The sequence below is a fragment of the Grammomys surdaster genome, unplaced genomic scaffold, assembly GCF_004785775.1.
Source record: "Grammomys surdaster isolate TR1022 unplaced genomic scaffold, NIH_TR_1.0 67, whole genome shotgun sequence".
In the NCBI taxonomy this organism is placed as follows: Eukaryota; Metazoa; Chordata; class Mammalia; order Rodentia; family Muridae; genus Grammomys; species Grammomys surdaster.
The window spans coordinates 5,408,837-5,433,164 of record NW_021604569.1 but is presented as its reverse complement, the minus strand read 5'-3'; positions in this window follow the sequence as shown (position 1 = coordinate 5,433,164).

The window sequence follows — 24,328 nt, the reverse complement described above, 5'->3', positions numbered from 1 at the left end:
AGAATAATATTCTAAATAATTGGGTTCCCTGCTCCAAAGGACCCCATGTTGTTTCTCTTAAGTGTTCTAAAAAAATGGTGATTATTCCTTGGGACTTAATAAAGCATAATTGAAAAAATATCAGTGAGAACAACCCAGTGTGGTACCATTGCATCTCCTTAGTATTTTCGAAGGTGAAATTGTTCGCACTTTCTTCATAGTAAGAAGAACAGAAGTTTTGGCAGTAAATAATATTGTTTACTTGGTTGATAACATCTTGGTAATGTGCCCAGTCTTTCTCATTGTGTGTGTGTGTGTGTGTGTGTGTGTGTGTGTGTGTGCGTGTAGTTATCATTAAACTTTTAAACAGCCCAAAGTTACTGGATCTCTCCTTCCCAGAGAGTGGGAAACTGCCTTTTCCTACTGTGCTGTATTTGTAATCAAATTAGTGTCTTTTGAATTTCGTGCGTGTGTGTGTGTGTTTGTGTGTGTGTGTGCGTAAGGGGTGAGGAACACAAAACTGTTCTCCTGTCTGGATAAATGTTTTCATTCCTGTATCTTGTCTTTTTCCAATTCAGACATAAAGGCTTAACCAGACTGATAATCTTACACCACTGTTCCCCAGCCCCCTGACTTCATCTTAACTTGTTTATTTACTTCTTCTAATGCTTTAAAATTGCAGAAGGAAGAAAGAGAGCAAAGGGAGAAGAAAGAAAGGCAGCAACTGAAAAGGAGGAGCAGTGGAGAGCGTGGCAGAAACGCAAAGGGGCCCGAGGACAGAACAGGGGCTGCAGGAGCGACAGGATGCTGAAGATAGTTGTCCCAGCTACGAGATAAAAGCTACATTACATGAAATTAATGGAGGCTGTCTGAGACATACATGAATCACTGTTTCACCACTAAGAAGCCAGCACAAAAGAATAAAGAAATCTGAGTACTAACTACATCTTCAAAGGTCTCCTATTTACCCAGCTATACTGGGTACTGACACAAGTGGGGGGAATATAAGGAAAAGGCACTGCTGTGATCGAATGAATGCGACCATATGAGCTATATTGGAGCCGTATGCATCCTATTTAGCTGATATCAAACACAGTTTAATGAAAGTTAAATAGTTTCTGAGGAGTGCATGAGCTGGAACAGATTAGATTCCACCGAGGGGTCTCTCAGCATATTGTTGCTCACATGTATTCCCTGCTCAGGGCTGCTACAATTCCAGCACTCCATTAGCAATACACAAAAGACTTATGCAGATAGCGGGCATAAGCTCCAACCGCCATGTTGGGAAATAAAACACACACACACACACACACACACACCGGCACGCGCACACTCGGATGAAGGTTTTGTTCAACGTGTTCATCTCAAAATAGATCTCTGTCATTCAAAACTGATAAGCGCTTTTGTGGAAAGGAGGAAGTAGCTGCCTATATTTTGAAGGAGAAATCTGCAAGCTGCCTCCAGGAGAGATTGCACAAGGCACAGAATGAGAGTTTGATCTCTCAGAGGACAATGGCCTGGGTGAATGTGATGCCCTTGTGGTCTGCAAGCTACATCTGGCCCATAGGTAACTTAGCTGCCACCACCTCAAGAAATTGTGGGGGTGCTTTAGTCTGCAGATGCCCTCACGTGGTATACCTGTAGCAGCTTTTCACTTTAAAAATGTATATTCTTTCCAAAAACCCTGCTGAACAGCCTGCCTGTCTACTATCAGGGCTGTTACAAGAACTGACAGCAATTGCAATTAATAATTGTATTACTTGCCAAAGATTTGTTTTTAACTTTTTCATGACTGAGATGTTTGTGAGCTTGTTGTTGTTGTTATTTTTCTTGTTGTGTTATGTTTTTGTTTGTGTTCTGTCCAGCAACCGTGGCTTTATCTTCACTGAGCTGAGTATACCGTGATCTTTTAATTTAGATAGAAACAGGACTAGTTCTTTATATTGATCTTTCTATTAAAATGGTTAGAATGGCTGATTAGCATCACTTGCTCCTTTTGATGGAAGTGGAAAGAATCCTTTTTAATTAGGGCTGCTCACGGTTTCACTGGTGTCTAATTGCAGCCAAACACTGCTGACCGTTTCCCCCATGCCTTCCCTGTGCTAGACTGCTATAAAGATTAGTCATGTGCTCTCTGCATCTGAAGGGCTGCTGTTTTGCTCAAAGATTCTCTACTTGGAACAATTTTGGCACTACTCCTACTCACAAAAGATTTTTAGGATACTATTTTTGGTTGACCTCACGTGAGAATGCTACTGGTATCGAACCAGGGATGCTGTCACCATTCTAAAAGGGGACACTGCCCTGTGCCCATAGCAAAGAATTGTCTAGTTCCAAATGTCGACATGATTGCCCTCTGTGGACATACAAGGTGAAGGCACCGGTGAGCTTTGAACTCTGGTGTGTTTCCATCTGTTCCTCAGGAAGACAGGACATTCTGCTTCCAGAAGGATCCAGGGACTGAATGAGACTCTTGTAGCACTTTGTTTAAATTTGGGAAATATACATTAAAAACATTTGTAGCCAGGGACAATGCTTTAACTTTCAGGAAAGCCTTTTTACTTTCTTGGCTGTCTGAGGTTAGGGACAAGTGCTCTTTTGTAAATTCAACCAAGGAAAAATAAAACAGACACTACTACACATGTGTCCCATGCTCCTTCTCAGTGCCCAGGAAAAGGTTTCTGAATATCATTCAAATCTTTTTAGGAGAGCTGAAATGTCCTTGGTCATCTATCCTTTCTCCTATGTCTTTTGTGGCCATTCCTAGAGAAAAGTGTGGCCCCATATTTCGGACCAGAGTGCCAGTTTAAGGTAGGCTGGTAGGCTACTAGGTAATTGGTTCTTTCCTCTCCTCTTGGTTCTTGGATGTAATCTTATTCAGAATAAGAGTAGGTAATGAAGTTGTTGCTGGCTGCTCAAAATTTTCTTCAGGGACATCAAGATTTTTCTCCCTGTCTTCTTATTGCAACAGTGCATCACAGGGTTCATCCCAGTGTTTGAAGTGGCATCACGTCTGCAGTGGTGCACACCCTGGGAGTTAGTTTCATCTGGTGGTGGCAGGATGGAGGTTGTTGTCCTGGTTAGTGACATCAAGCAGCCAGAATACCTATAAAAATGTTGATGGGCATGCCCCTGACTTCCTCTTAGATTTTTGCTGCTCAGATAATTGGGAATACAACATCCATGTGACTGGAAGTTGGAGCGTAATTTATAATGAACTGATAGCAAAGTTTATCTACTATGACTAATAATCATAATGTAGTAACGATAATGTCAGTCATAATAAGAAGCTAATTAGAGTGGAAAACAATATGTCTCCTTAAGAAACCTTACCTAGCAGAGAAAATAAAGACATGGAGTTGGCACAACCTGTACTAATTCATTTAGCACAGCGAACTCAAGTAGCAGCACTTGCAGGGAATGATTGATTGACCTAGGAAATAATTCATGTGGAAAGTAATTGATTGAGGATAACGCTCAGCCCACTTTTACCTGTGACAACGGGAGTCGGATGCTGCTGTATGAAGTAGCCTAAAGCAATTACTTCTCAAGAAACAACTTCTTACATGTTCTTAAGTGCAAGTGTCTGCTGGCCTGAGTATCGAGTGGGGGAGCAGGCTGGCTGCAGTGGTGATGGGAAAGGCACAGTTTTATAAAGAATACTGTTAAGACGACAAGATTCTGTTCCTGCTGATTGGCAAGGTTTGGGGATATTTTGGAGAGAGTTCTAAAACTGTGCTGTAACGATTCAGGATTTCCTGAATTTTTGCAACAGTTTCTCTTCAACCTGCAGGTGGCATTAGTAGTAAAAATGTATTTTCTATCATTCTTGAGAAAATATGCAGCAATGGAGTGAGAGAAACAGTAAAGGGACTTCACAGCATGACTCAATTAGACGAGCAAGCCCGATTCATTGCAGATGGTTTTTTGCTATGTTTAATAATCCAGGGAACTCAATGATCCAAATCCAGAAATAGTAAACTACAATCCTTATAGGAATTGAAAAATCTGGGGAAGTTTTTTTTTTCTTCTTTCTCTTGAGTTTGGAATAAAAGCACACATCTATATGCACACATACACACATGTCTTGGTGATTCCACTTCCATGTGGGAGGCCAAGCATCTGAGCCCTGGGAACAAGCTCCATTCTTTACTTACAGGGCGAGAATTGAGAACCGAAACTCAACAAAGTGTGATTGAAGCTCTGTGAAGCCAACCCGTCAAGATTCTGACTTGCTGCTTCAGGGTCGTACCTCAGCCCAGAGAGACTAGAGGCAGGGGCGGGGGCAGGGTGTTGATTTCTCAGGTTCTCAGAGTGGGGCTGGCTCCTCAGAGCTTCGTGGTACTCTTGAAACTTTCAAATGTACAAGCCAGGCAAATAGTAAAGTGCCTGGACTGGAGTTAGGTTGGCAACATCTTTGCCAATGCCCTTTCCCTAGAGTCGTGTTTGAGATGGGAAATGAGAAGATTGAACTGAGGAATGCCTTAGCTGATAATAGGTTTGCTGGATAAGCACCCGAGCTTGCTCCCCAGCAGTTCAGGAAAGGAGAGCCAGTTTTAGTAGCACACATTTGTGACCTCAGCGCTTCGGAGGCAGAGACAGATAGATCCCTGGTTCTTCCTGGACAGCCAGTCTAGAGAACTTACTGAGTCCCAGGCCAATGAGGTCCCCTGTCTCAAAAAAACCAAAGTTGACTTTCAGAGAAATGATCTCAGGTAGAGTCCTGACCCCTATACACAGTATGCTTCCCGCACCCTCAAACCCAAGCCTGGGTTTACTAAACACACTGTAAAAATAAACATCATCCTGAAGTTAACATTTCTTTTTCTGAAGATCTTCACATTCAGATGCTGCCTCTAGCTCCTTCCCATGGATCCTTGAGGACTTAGTGCATTTCTAACAGCCCCAATCCAATCCCATAAATAGTTCTCCAGTCATGGGTCTATTTCTCCAAGATCTTTCTAGACAAAGCACATTGAGTCAACATTTCACCAAGTAAGTTAAGACTTACACATTCACTGAACCTGAAAGTGCTAGCATGCATGTGCCCTTCTCTTACGAGCTACTGCCTAGCATCTTTTTTCTATTGCTCTGGCTTCCGACTCAGGAACTCCACCTTCCATTAAGCACAACCTCTACTTAGTACCATCAAGTGAGGAAGGGCACCATGGCCTGCATCTTTTGTTGTCTCTTAGGCATCCACTGACTTTTCAGATGTTCTTCTCAGTAAGCAGCTAAGACCCCAGGGACCAGATAACTCTCAAGTTGTCCAGCTGTTGAATGGGAATGTGATACAGCCAGACTTTCTCTCTCTTGGTATTATTCACCATCCCAAGGTTAGAGAGGCTTATGTCTGCACAAATAATTACTTGGGCATAACAAAGAACTATCCCCCTAAATACCATTGTCCCTCAAGCTGTCCTCAGATCTTGGAGACAAGTGTTAGCGTGCTGTGGGATAAAGACCACATTTGGGGCATACTATGGTGCTGGCTTGGTCTCCCTGCCTTGACCATCATCTGGGGCAGAACGAGACTTTCCTAGTACATGTGATATACTTTGTTGGGCACAGACTCATGGCACACAAGGTCACCACTTTCTAGTGTATAGTTTGCCTTTTCTTCTAGATCTTTCTGAGAGCAGATACAACCCATTTTCCTCAATCTGCTCTCTTTAATGCCAGATCATGAATTTTTTCCCCAGAAGAGACTCAGTAGTCTCTATTCTGAACTAGAATAATATCTGAGCCGAAAATAGAATGTGGCCTGACTTTTTTTTTCATAAAAGAAAATTCTTTTAAGAAGTTTTTTTTTTTTTAAATTGAAAGTGATCACTTAAGATGTACCTAGTAATGTAGGTGGACTATTTATTTCCCTCTAAATTCATATGCTGACTCCTCAATATGAAAGAATTTGGAAGTTAGGCCTTTGGGGTGCCTAGGTAATTCAGAGAGAGCCTTCATAGTAGATTTTCTGTTTCTATAAGAAGAACCATAGAACCTACTTCTCTTCTTCTTCTGAAGTTTAGGACACTACAAAATAGCTGTCTACAGAGTAGGAACAAATTCTCACAAGAACCTAACCATGTTTTATTCTGATCCTGAACATCCCAGCCACAAAAATCAGGGAAGACACTCAGTTTTATTTGGCTGTTTTGAGACAGACTCAACTCCCACTATGAAGCCTTAGTTGGCCTCAAACTGGCAGCAATTGTCCTGTTTAGCCTCCCAAGCTCTGGGATTACAGATGTGTACCACTACATCTAGCCGACTTTAGCTATCTCAGACAACCTACTCTGTGATATTTAGTCACAGTAGACAAAGTCACATGGCTAAAGATGCTTCACAGTGAGCTTTATAGTTCACAGATTTCTATAAAAATTACATAAAAATAAGGTGATTCTGGTAATCTGGATACATGATTGCCGTGGTGTGAGGGTATGTTATCAGTAATAATCTGCTCTAGCTAAAGAACATTGCCCTCAGTAGCTTCTGGCCGCTCTAGGAATCAGGCTATTGGCTTCTGTGTCACATAGAAGGCAGTTGATGTGACTCATGAATATATGATGTAATGATTATCCCTCTAGACAATTTCCTTTTCCTGGGTCCCAATACTGCACCTTTCCCTGGACAGACTGCTATTCATGCTCCGGGCCATGTGTGTCTGAACCAGTTTTGTCATTCTCTTCAATGATCCTTTACCAGTCTTCTTCAGTGAGTCACAGTTTAACTGTATGATGACTTAACTATGCCTCCAACCTCTGGCACTTGAGGAGCAAAACACACCAATGCTAGAAATCCAGGAACACTTTTGACCTTGCATTCCTCTAGGAGTGTTTCTGGTCTAGTCTATAGATTCACACTAGAGTGGACCCAAATTACCCCGAATCACCATGCTCCCAAATTCCTCTAAATAAACACACATACATGGATATATACATATACGTGTGCACACTTATGTCTTTAAACACCCAAAGTTTAATCCAATTACTCATTTCTAAGTTCTAAGAACAATTCTGAAGAAATTTCACAATTATAAGCAATTATAAAGCACTTCATATTCTTGGAGCAGAGAACCAGCTGCTCTGTCTCAACTTTCTCATCTTGTGATTATAAGCCACCAGGACAACAATTCTACACATTTCAAAATGTTATCAAAATGAAGAAATACTCTGGAAAACATAAAATAACTGTGTATACATTACAGGTGGATCTACCTGGTTAACTAATGTTTAAAACATCTGCATTAGCTAGAAAATGTTCATCGATGTTTAGGAGTTAACCTAGTCTGAGTTGGATTCAATATCTGCATTTGTAGAGACAGTCTTATAGTCTCAGAAGGTATACACATCTACTGAGTGCAGCACTGTGTTAGAATTTATCTTACTCTTTATGAAAAGCTTGCCTTGTCAAATCAAGACAGAGAGAAATGGGTTTTTTATTTGGAAAGAAAGAAGGAAGGAAGTAGAGGGATGAAAAGAGAGGGAGAGAGGGAGGGAATGAATCAGGTTTTGAAAGTGGATTGTACATGGAGAATCCTCCACAAGAGAACTGTGGAATGTGCTTTTGTGGAAAGTGCTTTGGACTCCACCACTAGAAGATGCACTGAAAGGCATTCAGGAAGATATTTCCCTTCCTTCCTTCCTTCCTTCCTTCCTTCCTTCCTTCCTTCCTTCCTTCCTTCCTTCCTTCCTGTCTCCATCCCTTTCATACTTCCTAATTTCCTTCCTCCTTTTCTTCTTTTTCCCTCATTCCCTTCCTTCATTTCATGTGTGTGTGTGTTTGTGTGCGTATGTGTTTTCTAGGCTCTTGAAAGGGTGAACATTGACCCAATATGTCTCCAGTATTGTTAATGAGGAACCTGAGACCTATTTGTTTTGACTAAGGTGTGTATATTTCCAAATTTCTGTGCCTTTAACAGACACATTTGTTCTAACCATATTGCAGCAGATCAGCATTGCTAGCCAATTCCCTTGAATTCTTAATTCTTGTTAACAACTCTGGCAATTAACCAATTACTCCTACCACTGAAGGGCTCAGGGAGGAAGGGACCTGTGATTTATAGCAGCACAGCGTCTGTGCTTGTTGACTTGAACTCAATTGCTGGGCACTTCATTTAGAGAAAGGATGGGCAGGTGAGTAGCCAACAGACTGGAGGCAATCAAAAGGCTAAAACTGCCCAGGGATGGCAGCTTCAGGGGCTGTTTCCTGGCCCCTTGCTTGCTGTTACTGTTACTTGCCTATAGTTCATGCACCTAGACCTTTCAAGAAAATCTTGGACATTGGCTGTGTGGAACAGATAGCTAATCTCACATTGATGGTTCCAGAACTGGAGAGTTGCAGTGTTGAGGAGGTAGTAACTGTCTAATCTGTAAGTGCAGGAAGTCTGAGCTCCCTGACCCAAGGCCCTAAATGAGTGACCATGTAGACTCTTCTCAAATATGACCAGTAATGACTTTGGAAGACAGCTTATTCCATTGCTGTGTACCTCTGCTTGTCAAAAAAGGTCTCCCTTCAAGTGAAATGCAATCTGCTCACTTATAGTTTGGATCCATTGGTCCTATATTACCCTGAGAAGCAATCTTCTCCTAGCTGATGTGTTTTCTCATCTTGAGAGGCGCTTCTGTGTGTCCATCTCTGCCTGTGCTGAATTTCCTGCAATGTTGTCAAGGCCTGTTAAACCTTTCAGCATCTCCTAAAGGCACTTTCTTGGTTTTCCATGCCTGCTTGAATTGTGGTACCAACATGTGGAAACATAATTACCTGGGTTGCATTCTTCATACGCCCTAGTCTTGTCTTTTCATAGCCCATCTTGTCTTTGGTCACTAAAACCATAAATTATGAGTGACTCATTTAACTAAAGCCTATAACATGACCAGTAGCATTATGGTGACATTTGATAGACCCTCTTTGTAATAACTATGGATCTCTCTTTTCTCTTTCAAGAACTATTCCTAGAGCTATATGACATGGCTTGATGTTTTGATGTGTTCTTTAGGAGAATCTACAGTTACTGAGTTAATAAAATTATAGATACCAGTAAAGGTAACAACAGAACAAGAGAAATGATCAATGGCAAGACAAGAAGAAAAGGAAAGGTCACTTGGGTGGGTTGGGGGTGACTGGGAAGACAGCTTTTTGGTAGTAGACACATAATTACCCTAAAGGTAGAATCCATCAGATATATATATATACACATATTACTGTAAATTATGTGAGATGGGGGTGCTAAAACTTCCCAGAGTCTGAATGTTCTCACCTTCCTCCTGCTACTAGCAATACTCATGCAGTCATATCCTGTAGCTTGGGGACCTCCATAAAAGTGTAAATGTTCTCTGGCAGGAGAATAAGTCATTATCAGCTGGTGACATCTCAGAGTTTGCTGGTCACTGAGAAGATCCCTAAATGTATAGGATACAAAAGTCATCTGTTGTATCTGGGAGAGAATATGAATTGTATAAAAGTATAGATTTTTAACATATTTCATTTCTTAAGATGTAAAGAGGAAGGATGGAGAGAAAACTTTTGTGGATATAAGCCATCAGAGACTAGTGTAATAGTTAAACAGAGCCTTCTGCTGCAGTGTGGATTTTGGAAACTGAGGGGGATAAAGGAACATCACAAAAGAATTAGTGTTGGCACGGTGTTAATAAATTACCTAAGTTGAAATGTATGAAGAAGGACACCAAGGGAATGCCTATGAGTATTTCCAAGCTTGAGCTCAAGGACTGTGGGTTGTTGGGTAGAGAAAATGCCCTGGTGTTTCTCCTGTTTGCCTAAAAGATTGATTAAATATTCTAAGGAAGGGCCTTAGACTTTGAAAGCGCACAGTTGTGTACCAAGAAAAAGAATACCTGTCTTTCATCCCCTTGGGTGTAGAAGTTGGCCATATTGCTTCATCAATGGCATCATTAAAGACCTATGTTTGGGGGAAGATGTCTAGAAAAATGTTATCCTTATCCACAACTGTGAATTCTAATGAGAATAGGCTGGCAATTTACCATTGGAAGAGATGGATACACATTCAAAACATCTGTAGGCAGAACCTGGGAGGAGGGCTCCCTGAAAAGGCAGTTTACATCAGTGCTCTCCTATGAATTAAAATGTAAATTCTGCTTTAATACCAAAAGAATAGTATTCTGATCGGCTTTCTTATCTAGAAGGAAGAAATAAAGTTTGAATAAAATGAATATTAGTAAATAAACAAAAGTAATTAAATAAAAGCATATTTTGAGAATCAGTGAAATTTGGGGAATAATCTCCATTGTGAAATATTGAATAGGAGCTGACACGGTGTGTAGTCTATTGTCCATCCTAACTGTATACACAAAATACATTTGTGTGGTTTCTGGGTGTGAAAGCAATGGAGAAGGCATATAAGAAAGAAGTCGCCAGTGTGTAAGGAGCAGTGTTTTTGACAAGGCAGCCTTTTGTACAATAATGTACTTGGATGGGTTTTCTTCCCTCTACCCAAGAATAAGACTTTCTCATATGAAAAGGCAAATCCACACGCCCGCCCTCACAAATATAAGCAAAGATGTGCCCATATGTCCCAAATTAATTCTGAGTCAAATTCAGACCCAGATTTGTGTTAATGTATTTAGCAAGTAATTAATTGTCCATTCATTCATTAGCAGCATATTTTAAAACTTCTGACTCCTCCTTTCTCAAAGTGGCACTTCCAAGAGACAGAAGGGCTAAAAAATATGTCCAGCTACATGAGAACACACATCAGAAACAGAAAATTACACTTTCAGTTGTAGAATATTAGTCATAGAAGTGAAAAAAATCATTTTGTTTTCTTTCACATTTATACACACACACACACACACACACACACACACACACACACACACACACACACACATGCAAATATAGTGCAGATTGTAGCTTCATCCGTGGGTGTTTTAGCATTTTATGATTCCAGTTTAGTACAATCCTATTCTCTCTTGTACATTATAATTTTTCTTCCATTTGTAAATGGCTTTATAGTTTTCTAAGCAGTTTCACATAAAGCAGTTCATTTGTGGAACTAATAGCATTTACATGGGATAACAATATCCTAATAGAATTGTGCAATTCACATAATGAGTTTAACATGTTATTAAAATAAATGCCACCTGACAAAGATGGAAGAGAGAACCGGAGTGGCCACTCATCTTCAGGTGAGTTCTAACTGTCCCTGGTTTGTGAGAGGGAGGGAGTATGTATGTCTTTACAGCTCTCTTGGTATTTCTGTGTTCACATACCATTTGCCCTCTGCCTGTCTCCATTTTCAATAAGCAGGACAATGAATTAGGCTCGAGAGAGCTAGAAGCACAAGGCTTTATATCCACTCTTTGTTTACTATACATATAGCAAATGCATGGTTCTTTTCATCTGTTTATATATGTTATTATAATTATAAATAAATTGAAAATTGAGGTTGAAACTTAAACGATGGTTGTCATTTCTTAGGAACTGACTGGAGGATTTGGAGATGTTTGCATAGATGGAACAACAATCTGAGACAGTGTTTAAAATGAGCCAATAGCTCTTCTGCCTCCTTACAATGCTGCACTAACCTCAGAGTATCTAAAATAGATGACTCAGGGTTGTGTCTTGGTCTTTAGCCTGCTGAGGCGCCATCAGACAGGACTTTTAACATTAGTGCATCTGATCCTCCTTACATTCTTTCTTTTTTTTGTAAAAATGTGAAAAGGTTTGCTAAATAGTAATTAATTTTGAGGCATTCTTGAAGAACGAGTGTGAAGATTTGGGAAAATGAAGGACAGCTGTTCCAGTGGGGCTGGGAGAGTACATGTCCTAGTTAGAAGAACCATGAAGAAACAAGTTCAAGGCTCAAGCGTGAAGGAAGAAGGTGTAGGGAGAGCCTGTCTTCCCCAGAGAACTACAGAAAGAGCCAAGGTTTCCATTCACCTCCAGCTTCTCATTATACAAACATTGCATATAATATTTGAGGTGGCAATTTGCTTTGTTGAAAATCTATAGACCCAATCTCACTTCTTTGCTTGGATCTACCCACAGCATCTGCCTCCTGACAAGAACCCCTAACTTCAAGAAACTTCAGAGAGTAGAAACGATGTTAAAGATGGAAGGATGGAAGATGGGGAGAGTTCATGCTTCAGCCTTTGCTGAGTGGCTGTCTTCTCTTAGAAACAACAAAACACATGCTCTCACTGACCCAAAGAGCCCTTACTTCCTGAAATTGGGACACACACACAAAGGAAGTACAGACCAGAAGTGTCTGTGGTGCTGTAGGATAAGAGGTATAATTTGGAAAGAATGAGTACCCTTTCTAAATGTAGGTGAGGACAGGAAGATTTCCTTTTGCCAAACGGTTCTGAGATAGCTCCAAAGGATTCTCTAGCAGAAGATAGAACACAATAGTGTATGTCCCAAACCTTGGTTCTCAGACTGGCAGCTAAAACCGTTTCAGTAACTGCCACAGGAGGAAAGCAGCTTTTAGAATGTGCACACTGAGACAAGGCTGAGGAGTAAGTGTCCTGTGAGTAGAGATCTCGATGGACCTTCCAGACCATTCTGCAGTGACTGCTCTGTGGCCACGAGACCTGCCACTTTCCCTGTCTTGATAGTGAGATTTTCAAATATTCTAAGAATATATAGAGAAAGGAGAACAATGGAAAATAAGACAAAAAGCCACAGAGTTCTCACCTTGAGTTTGCTGGTTTTGTTCATTATTATAGCTTTTTTTTAGTGGGACGTGTGATCTTTACTCAGTCATTTCTCCTAATATTACTCTCAGAAATCAATATTAGTCCAAAAACAAATGGGAGATTTGAATATTCTCAGCTCCAAGAGAATTTTGAGGGTTACCACCAGCAGACCCGTCATATCATCTATCCTGAATTAGAGGTGGAATTAGTAGTATGATAGTCACTCAGTCCAAGAACAGCCTTAACTACAGCACAGTGGAACAAATGGAAGGAATAAGAGAAGACCTGGCCAAATGGGAAAGTCTACCATTGCAGGTCACACCAAACACACATATGAAGAGTAGAGGCACAGGCCAAAAATAAAAACATAAGGTACAAATCAATCCCTGAGTCCCAAGTAAAGCAAGAGAAACTGCTGTCTATTATGGTGAGCTACCAAGAACAAGGACAAAGAAGATGAGGTAAGCTTTCAGAAGAAAGACCAATTGCTTTCAAAGGAGCCACAACATGGCTAACCATAGATTTCCCCAAAGAAGTGATGGAAGCAAGCAAACATGAAGGTGTTATTTTCAAAGTGATAAAGGAAGGAAAGATTAACTCAGTGTTTATCATTATGGAAATGTCCCTCTGAAATAACAACATTTTCAGAAGAAAGCCAAAGTTTTCATTTATTAGTGTAGCTCATTCAAAAAATATTTGAAGAGTATACTTTAGGAAAAAAATTGAAGTGGCCTATTGTTTGAAGAAAGAAGCTAAATGAGTTTTGGAAGTTAAACATATGGGTGAATCTAAATAAATATTGACTGTAAAAATAAATAAAATGAATAACATATTTTTGTGGGTTTTACCAATAAGCATCCAAGAACATACAATTAAAACATGACAACAGAAGCTTGCCAGATGTGTGAGTGAGAAATAAGTGGAGGTAAAGTGTTCTGGAGCTCGTAAAACACTGCGAAAGGTGAAAGGACCATCGTTTGTCAGGTTTTTATGAGTCAGAGTGTATATTCTAATATGTAGTGTAACAAGGAAGATAAAAGTATAAAAAGTAAGGGCTAGGGCAGTAAAATGAAGAAACGAGATAGGCAAGCAAACAAAGCCAGATGATCAAAAAAAAAAAAAAACAGACAAAGAAGACAAATTCAAAAGGAAGAGAGGCAATGTTATAGAAAATGATAACTTCAGATTTAAAAATTAATTGAATTAGTTAATATAAAATTATACATATTCCTCCCCAAGAGAAAACTTCAGACTAAAATAAATAGTGTCCATCTAGATGCTCGTGCAGACAGACTTTAAAATGAGGGCAAAACAGAAAGCAGAGAGATAGGAAGTAGAAAATGAAAGCAAGCTAGGTTTTGCAACTCTACTGTTATCAGACAAATCTTTCAGTCAATAATCACTCAAATGATTAAAAAAGCGACTTCTCAATGGCAAAAGATTCTATTCACTGGGGAGGAAAAAGATAGTTTTAATTTTCCATAGTCATCCAAATACAAGTTTGAATATATAACAGAAAAATAACTCATGGAGTTGAGATGAAATCGATAGACACGGAAGGACACTTTAACATATTTCTCTCATTAGCTGATAAAACAAAGTGGAGAGAGAGACAATGGCAGTGTGGACCATTTGAAAACACAATTAACAAACAAGGCATGATTGATCTAGAATATGTGTCCAACATCTGCAGAGTATGAATTTGTATGAAGCACACATGAAACACTCACCAAAATAGATCATCTGCTGATTCATATAGAAAGTCTAAACAGATTTCAAAGGGCTGTAGTCATGTTGAGTGTGCTCTCTGACCACAGAGCAAATCAAGCTACAAAACAAAAACAAAAGATAACTAGGAAATTCCCATATGTTTGGAAACGAAGAAGTATATTCTAAATAGATTTTGAGTCAAAAAAAAGAAATTATAGAGGAAATTAGAAAATTCTTTGAAATGAATGATAATGAAAAAATACCACGACATGCAGACTGCAGCTGAGGAAATCTAGAGGGATAATTACAGAGTTAGCTGAATATATAAGATAAAGATGAAAATGATGTGGCCATCAAGCTAAAGAAATCAGAAGGAAAAGACCTAAGGGAAACTCCAGAAAGCCAAAGAATGAAAAAATATAAATACACCACAAATGAAAGAGGAGAAAACAAATTTGCAACAGAGCCCACTGTTAATTACTGGGAATGTTTACCAACACCAACAACAAAGTTTCACTGTCACAACTGATGAGAAGAGAGAGTAACCAATCAAAGCCAAGAATGAAAACACAGTTAAAGGTCTTCTTACAAGTACTAGGGACATATTCAGAGTAACTAAATCAGACATTTGAAAATATACCTTGTGATGAAACAAGCAAACTTTCCCTCCCGAAAGGAGAAATATTAATAGAAAATGTTAAAGAAAAAATAACTAGACAAAAATACTTTCTTATTAAAAGTCCCCTTTGAAGAGAGGCATTCTTATTAGCATCTTAAATAAGGTCTATCTCTTTCCTGTCTTGAGAAAAAAATGATAGCCATCTTATATATTATATAGCATGTGACATATAAGCAGGAGACACTCCCAATACAGTCTCTAAACCAAAGTTCACAGGAAAGCACGAAAGGGAAACGTTTGTGTAAATGTCCTTCAAGGACACAGATGCAAACCTTTCCAAACAAACTAAGAGTGTACGGAGCAGAATGCTTCATAAAAAATGCTCAAACTTTGTGAAAAATTGTCCTTCTTCCAAAAATTCAAAATGTACTTAACATTAAAATGAATACAGTTCACCATGTTTCCAGAGAAAAGAAAAGAAAAATTCAATTCTCAGTAGATGCAGAAAAGCAATTTTGGAAATATTTACTATTTATAATTAGAACAAACACTGAAATAAAACATCTGAACAAGCTAGGAATAAAAGAAAGTGCACATAACTGTATTTATGAGCTAAAAGTCATCATCAGATTTAAAGGTGAGATGCTGAATGATCCAGAGCTGGGGATATTCTGGGGATGCTATGTGCTGTTAGTGCTGCCAACCATCTTGCTGGAGCTGTTACAGCAAAGAAAGACTTGAAAGAAACAAATACATAAAAGACCAAAAAGGCTACAATGATTTGATTACATTTTAAAATCTAAAAGAATTTCTTTTTAATTGAGGAACTGTACAGAAAAACTGGGTTTCATCTGACATTTTTACAGATGCACATAAGGCACTGTGGTCACATTTAGCCACTGTATTATACTTGAATTCCTAACCTTTTCTTGTAGTTCCCTTCTGGTTTCTTAGTGAGAATCCTGCTTCCACAATTTTCGTATTTCTCTTCAGAGGTATAGATACCATGAGACACCTGATTGTGGCTTATTTCTCTAAGCTGGGTGATCTCCTGTCTCCTTTTTCTCAAGCTACATAATTTCGTTCTTCTTAATGACTGAATAATTCAACATCACATACATGTGCCATGGTTTTGTTTGCTTGTTTGTTTGTTTATTTTATCTATTCATCTGCTAACGGCTGTCAAGGGCCATGAATTGTACAGATGGCATGATGGAGCCCCGAATGTACTCTGCATAAGGTTTGTTCAGGAGCACATCTAGGAATGGTAGATCTGGTTCATGTAGTGCTTCCACTTTTCAGATTGTGAGGAACTTCCACATAAAGTTCCATAAAGTCTGGACTAATTTCCACTCCCATCACCAGCATAGGAAGACTCCTTTACCTAGACTTCCACCCTAACCAACATACTGTTTTTTTGTTTTGTTTTCTTGCTAATAGCCAATCTGACTGGGAGCAGAAGAAATTTCAATGTTGTTATATCTAAATGGCTAAAGATTTTTTTAAAAAAATATATTATGGCTTCACTATGGTCTATCACATTCTGAGTTCATTTGGCTGTTTATTGATTGTATTATTTATTCATTTGTTGTTTAATTTTTTAAAAGTCATTATATTGCTTGTGAGTTTATCCCTGTCAGATGAACAGCGAAGAAAATTTTTCTCCCAGTCAACATAGCCTGGCTTCAGTCTCTTGTTTCCTTTACTCTCCCAAAGCTTTTGAGTTTCATCCATCTCCAGGAATAGACTTGCTCTTTATACCTGGAAATGGGCTTAGTCAGATCCAGAAATCCTTGCCTATGCCTGGAGCTTGGAATCTTTCTCCTAAGTTTTCTTCTGTGCTACCAAAGTTTTGAGGTTTACGATAAGGTCCCTGGTCTGCTTTGAGTTAACCTTTCCCCCAAATAAGTTGTTAGGAAAAACCCAATAGTTTGTTAAAGTTAAAGAACGTTGATGAATTATGTTTCTATTATCCTCCAAGATTTAGAAGGAAAGAAAATGCAGCAGAATAAACCATAGCAATAGAATAAAATCACTCTGCATATATTTAATAAAACATGCATGTGGTATCTACACAGAAATCAATAATATTAAGAGAAAATAAAACTTTTAAATAAAGGAAGGAGATACGTTCATTCACTGAAAGACTCAAGAATGCAAACATTTACATTTTCACGCTACTTATATTCAACACAGTCCCAAACAAACTCCAAAAGTGGTTGCATCTGGATAGTGGCAAAAGAGTTTTGAGTGGTATGGTAAATAACAGAACAAGAATATAGCAAAGGCGAGTTGCAGGAACTCGTTTTATTAGGTATGAGACAGATGGAAGCTGTAGTAACTACGGGTGTGGTTCTGAAACACATTAGTAGACAGAGCGTATTCAGATACAGACCTGCCTTCATGGAGACCAGTTAGTGACTGTTTCCTGCAGGAAGCAGAGATAAGTCATCTTTTATCAAACTTGTCACCTGGATGAACCTGTAGGGGGATTGACCCCTACCACACATCACCCACAAAATGGGGTTTAGTCTTGAACAAGTTCTTCACAAACAGAATAGCTGAGTGACTAGTGAACACATGAGAGAGTGCTGCAAGAAAAATGTACATTGAAATTACTTGAGATAGCAGAATGAAGTCTGCAGTCTAGTTAATGTGACAAAGACTGACACTGAAAAGCCAGGAATTGTGAGCCAGGAAGTAGTCAGTCAGCAGAGCAGTTCCCTAGCATGTGTGAGGCCCTGGGTTCAACACCCAGAACTGATAATAAGTGACTGGAGAGGGATTACCACTGTCACTCACTGCTGCTAGTATACTGAGCTCTAAACAAGGCTACTTGTTGGCATTATCATTTTATCTTTGAGAATAACTGGCCTCCCCACCCCAGGGGCAAAAAAATCAAACAATGTCAAAGGAAGAGTGCTTCATAACAACCAAAATCACATTGTGTATATTACTACTGTCACATATAAATTAATAAGTAGTAAATCTGCACAATGGGGCATTATACAACTGTACAATATGAATTATTGCTATCTGCTGAAACATGAATATACTCATAACCATAATGTTGAGCAAAATGAGTGGAATATGAAGAAAATGCAGGCTATGTGGTTTAACATTATGCTTAAAAAGCAGAAGCAGTTGATGTCCAAATGAAGACACCATTTACTTGAAGAGGAGAGAGAGTAGTTATCAGATGGGCAGACGAAAGTCGGCCATCTTGAGGATCCCCTCACATCTGCTGCAGAATGTGGATTGAATCATGTCGAGGTTCAACTTGGTTCTCATTCGTCTGTGAACTGTTTTGTATAGCAGCTATGCTTCTGAAATCTCAGTATTTAACATGCTCAAAGAGTTAATCAATTAATTTCTAAAACCTTAAAGAAATAATACTTTATAAATGTATTTCAGAACCTATAGAAAATAAAGGAAACATTTTATAGTTTGTGTATATCTAATTTCCAAACGGGATGAAGTCAATATACAAGACGAGCAAGAGTGGTAAAGACTGATGCTAAAACAGAACAGAAAACACTAAGGAGCAACCAGCACACAGGCTGAGGATGATAAGAATCAGAAACAGTGTTAGTTGTTTGTTTTTAGACTCCAGGATAAAGGGTCGAGACGCATATTTTACAAACCAAAGTAGATCTGGCTTCCGAGTTCTCCCAGAATCCCTTAGTCCCTACCTGGCATAATCTACCCCCAACTCTAAACTTTCCAGCCTAGGGGCTGGGCTGCCCTTACCCCAATGGCTCTTACTTATATAATCCAGCCATTTTGGTCTCTTCTATCTCCTCTCTTTTCTCTTCCTCTCTCTGCACCTGTACATTTCCTCCTTTCTCTTCCTCTCTCCTCTTTCTCCAGGGGAAACCCTGGTGACTTCCCTGGCCTAGGACCTTGGGGTCAGTGAACTTGCTAGAGCAGCTTCCCAATAAACCTGCATTTAATGTACTATTTAATGTACCTGGTTTGAATGGGCTCATTCCACAGGCAGAGAAATAACATTTTCGTTAAGTTATTCATTTGCTTTACATCACAATCACAGCTTCTCCTTTCTCCTGTCTCCTCCCAGTCCCTCCAGCTCACCTTTCCTCTCCCTTCATCTACCCCTCCTCCACTTCTCTTCAGAAATGGGGAAGCCTCCCATGGATATCAACCAGCCTTAGCATGTAAAGTTGTATAAGACTAGGTGCACCTTCTTCTATTGTGGCTAGATAAGCCAGTGCAGTTAGGAGGAAGGGATTCAAAGGCATGGAATGTAGCCAGAGACTTCCTCTACTCCCACATGACAAGTTCCCCATGAAGACTCAGCTGCACATCTGTTACATATGTGCAGAGGGACTATGTCTATCCTATGTATTGCTCTCTTGTAGCTGGTTCAGTCTCTGTCAGCCCCTATGGACCTAGGTTAGCTGACTCTGTAGGTTTTCTTGTGGTGTCCTTTACCACTCTGTCCCTTCAATCCTTCCTCCCCATCTTTAGCAAGATTCCCCGAGCTTGGCTTTGGTTTCTGCATCAGTTTCTATCAGTTGCTGGGTGAAGACTCTCTGACAACATCCATGCTAGGTTCCTGTCTGCAAGTATAGCAGAATATCATTAATAGTGACAGGGGTGGGCTCCCTCTCATTGCCTGAGTCTCAAACTGGACCAGTCATTGTTGACCCTTTCCTCAAATTCTTCACCATCTTTACCCCTGCACACCTTGTAGGCATCATAAATTGTGGGTCTAAGGTTTAGTGGCTGGGTCGGTGTCCCAATCTCTTCATTGGAAGCCTTGCCTGGTTACAGATGGCTGGTTCAGGCTTCATACCCTCTATTGCTAGGAGTCTTAGCTAGGGCCACCTTCATAAATTCCTGGGGTTTCCACTGTCAATCTAAGTAACAAGGAGGATAACGAGGACCCAAGTGGGGCAGAGTGCTTGAATCTTACTGATAAGGTAAAATAAACTAGACATGGGGGTATCAAGGGAGGGGACTGGGTGTGGGAGTGGGGGGTAAGAACAGGGGGAATGAGGTCCTGGTAGGGCAGAGGGAGAGAGGACCTGGAGAGACAACTGGATTTGGCGGAGGGTTGGGGGTTTCTCTGGGACCCCCCAGAATTTTAAAAGGCAAATTTGTTTGATACTATAAAATTAGAAGTTCCCATTGATTTTGACTAGAAGTTTTGCTTTCCAGCATGTATTTCTGAGAAATCTTGACAGAAATCTTCTTAAAGAAACAGGTAAGGATATATTCACTGTATCATTACTGAAGACAAGAATGCTAACCTGTAACATTTAAACAGTCAGATGTTTATGTGAGTTGAGTTCATCTATGCCACAAGAAACTACTTAATGTCAAAAACAGGTAGCTATGAAGGAAATTTCCAAACACTAAGAAACTCTTTAGAAGAGTTAAATGAAAAAAACAAACAAACTATGAAACAACATTAAATATTAATAGTAAAAAAATAATATTTAATATATTAAGTATGCACAGGAACACGTATCATATGTAAATGCATGGGAGGAAGGCAAGAAAGCACTTAACTGATTCAGTTACAGGGCTCAGGTGAAAGGAGATGATTGTGAGCAAGCAGATAAAGTGAAATTTTTGCCTTTGGTGCTTCTAACACATACCACCACATCCTACGAAAGTGGGATTTAGTTAAGCATTGTTTGGTTGTACATTTCTGGTGGTAATATCCAATCACAGACCCCTGTGACAGGGTATACATGTTTGTACCTTGTCGGCAACCCCTGAAGAGTTCTTTCAAGTAAGAAGGCAAATCTATAGCTTTGTTAAATATGACATTTCTGCCAGAAATATCAGCACTAAGGAAATATCCAACAGAAAAAAATGATGATAAAGAATAATCTGGAGAATAATAAGGAGATACAGAAGATAACAGAAACCCTGCAGTGGCCAAGTTACTCTTTCAAGCTGAATTTGGCATTTTAGAATGACTTTGGTTATTACACACAGTAAAACTCAGAGAGTTTGAGTCTGGATAGAAACATAGAAGTAAAGGCCTGGTAGCAACTAACTGTAGATTTCTGTTTAAGGGTTGCTTACTGTCTCAATGAGTCTAGCGGTTGTGGGAACGGCGGAAGAAAAATGAGGCAACCTAAAAGTTGAGAAGATGCAGAAGAAAGGTCTAGAGATGTTGGTTGGCACTTCCAGTGCTTGGAAGACTTTAAGACTGTGAGACAGATGTCTTGTGCTAACCAAACACCTGCTGAGACCATGGGAGATGCTGATGAAGCTCCTGTCAGAGACTGGGGTTAAGGGGCTCACTTCAAAACAAACCAAAAACAGTGAAAACTAAACTCTAAGGCAAATCTTTTCTCATTGATTATATAAGACAGGTAGTCTGTCTTCCATAAATTATTACAGGTCATTTCTTGAGTATGCCACTTAAGAAAGTTTAGTAAAGTTCACAAGGACATGAAACAAGTTTCTAATGAGTGCTCTAAACAGTGGATAGTAATAAACTCTACAGATAGTATGGCTTTCCTACAGCTATATTCATTTGCTGGGTTGATTTATAATTAAGGAGAACAAGAGGTTAATAGTGATTAATGATGAAACACAATGATAGCAGGAAACAGTACACTAAAGTTATTTAAAATTTCTGCAGTTTATTTCTGCAGTTTACGATGTCATTGAAATAACTGGAGAACTGAAATACCATTTTCTATATGCCCAGGAGTGTGGGCACTGCTGGATCATTCAAACTCCTGTCTTCTTCCAGGTTAATTGTCTCTTTTCAAGAACTGAACTGTTGTGTAATTATATGCATCTTTGTCTCCTTGCCAGAGGGAGGGAAAAGGGAAAGAGATAAGAAAGAATATTTCTGATGATGAAGGAATTCTAGAGGCACTGGGAGGAAAATCTCTAAGATTAGTTCTAGAGAAAGATTTGGAAGAGCCACAGGAAAACAAAATATAATTATATACAGGAGTCAAAATGCAAATGGCATAAGAAATACTTCTACAAGTCCTATCAATGAGCCATCCAGGACAAATAAATGTAGCTGGGAATATTTCTCATGATTTTTGAATTTAAGGGTACGAAACGGGACTTATTATGCTAGAAAAGGATTTACATCACCAAAATTACATCAGGAGTGACATTTCAGTGATTTGATCAGGAGCCCTGAAGATACCTCCGAATGAAATAAGCAAAAATTTCCAGACAAACCCCGAGGATAAGCTATTTAAAGGGAACACAGAACATGCTGTATTGAAAGAAATAGATCATACCGAGCTCTCAGGAACTTTGTCAAGAATAACATGAGCTTTCACATGTTAAAATAACAGGTGAGTTATGGGTAGTAAACAACTGAATTAAAATTTTGACACAGGGCTGGTGTGATTCAGCAGCTGAAGGCCCTTGCCTGACAACCAGTTGACGTCTTGGATTCTACAGTGAAAGGATAGTTGTAGCTTCCCAAAAGTTCACTGATTTCCACATGCACCCTGTGTGCGCTCACCTTAGCTCATACAACTTGCTCAGGCACACACACACGCACACACACACAATCTAAAATTAGTACAATAGTTTAAGAATACATGTTTTATATATAAGTTATGTGATTGGAATTTATATGAACAAAGCTTATCTGCCTGGCTACAACTTATGCAAAGCCTTTGGCATAGCCATCAATGCTTCCATAATTCAATGTGAGAGCTGACGTATTGGAATAGAAAGTATGTGTTATTTAACAAATACAAATATATGATATATACATATATAAATATGCATCAAATTCAGTCTAGCAACATCTGAAGTGTACTTCATATTCTGGGCATTTCTACATTTTAAGGACACATTGGAAACAAATGCTCATTTAAAGGAACCCAAAAGGAAAAGTACCTTGTTTGACAAACCTCCTCCTGGCTAACTACCTCATGTTAGTGTGATTGGAATATGAAGTATGATTTCTATTCCAAGTCCCTCAAGAAAGGCCACTGTTTGTCAAAGTGAATGGTAGAACTTGAGACAAGAGTCAAATCTCCACAAGTGCCTGTGTTTGGATGAGTGCTTTCCCACGTGTAGACAGTGCTCTAGCTGGATCAGTGGGGACTGGGTAAGGCTGTCCAAACTACCACTGTGATAAGTTGACTATTCCATCAAAGGCAGAGTGTGACTATTTCAGAACCTAGTAGATCTTTATATGTGGTTCACGACTTGTCTGTTTGTGTAAACTAAGGGTAGCAGTTACAAAACAAAAAGACTAGGATGAAGAAGTTGGTTTACAAACTGGACCCTTAGAGGAAGATCTAATTGTTTAAACAGTTAAGATGACAGAGGACTACGAATAAAGATACTGATGCAGCAACGAACATAGACATGAATATAGCATATATTCGTATATATATATATATATGCCACTTTGTATATGTGTCTCTCAGACCTGCAAAGTATATATATTACAAGGCATTTTTCAGAGCAAGTAGTTTCTGAAAGTGGCAAGGCAGGAGTTAATCTCTGCTGGAAGCCCACAGGAATGTTTATCAACCCCTGCACAGGCCTCCTTTCTCCCTTCTGGTGAGTTAAGTCCAGCTCTGCTTTGTTCAATGCTGCCCATTTGAAGAGCGCTTAGCCCTGACCTTCTGCCAGAGAGACTGATGACAAGGACAGTTTGCACTAACCTTGACATTCACCAGGGTAAATGGCTTTTTCCACAAGTAGTCGGCAAACAAGGAAAGCCAGTGAAGAGCTAATGAATCTGCACCTGAGAGAGACTGAACAACAATTGTGCTTTTAAAGAAGCACAGTCCTTGGAAGGTGCAGCCCATCTGGTATGCAAAGGGTTAGGGGAAATTTACTCCTTTAGTCAATGTGGTTAAAATGAATCTATATAAACAAACCCTGGCGTTAAAATCTGCCCTAATGGGTACTTTAAGTTTGTCATTCCAGTCTACAGTGCCTCAAGATGAAGTAAGGTGCATCGTTTTGTGGTACCCAGGGGAGGCAGAGCTATGTTGCAGTCACTAGGATGTCAAGGGATATTTTCTCAGACAATACTCATGTCATTCCACATAAATCGAGGATCTTTCTTTAAGTCCCTGACCTTATCATCTCTACCATGTGTACTAAGAAGAAATTCCAGTAGAGCAATTCAGAAACTTTCCTTTGTAGACAATTAGAATAAGTAATTTCCCCCATGCCATTCTTTTGATGAAATAGAAATCCTACAAGGTTACCTTAAAGAAAGATGTCCTAGGACACTTTCCATCTGAATACCCACCAATTTTCTGTGGTTCCCTATCTTTGATATTGACTATCCTGTTTTAATTAAGTTCTGCCATTTTCTCCCATCCTACTCTGTTTAGTTGTTATCCCTCACACAGAT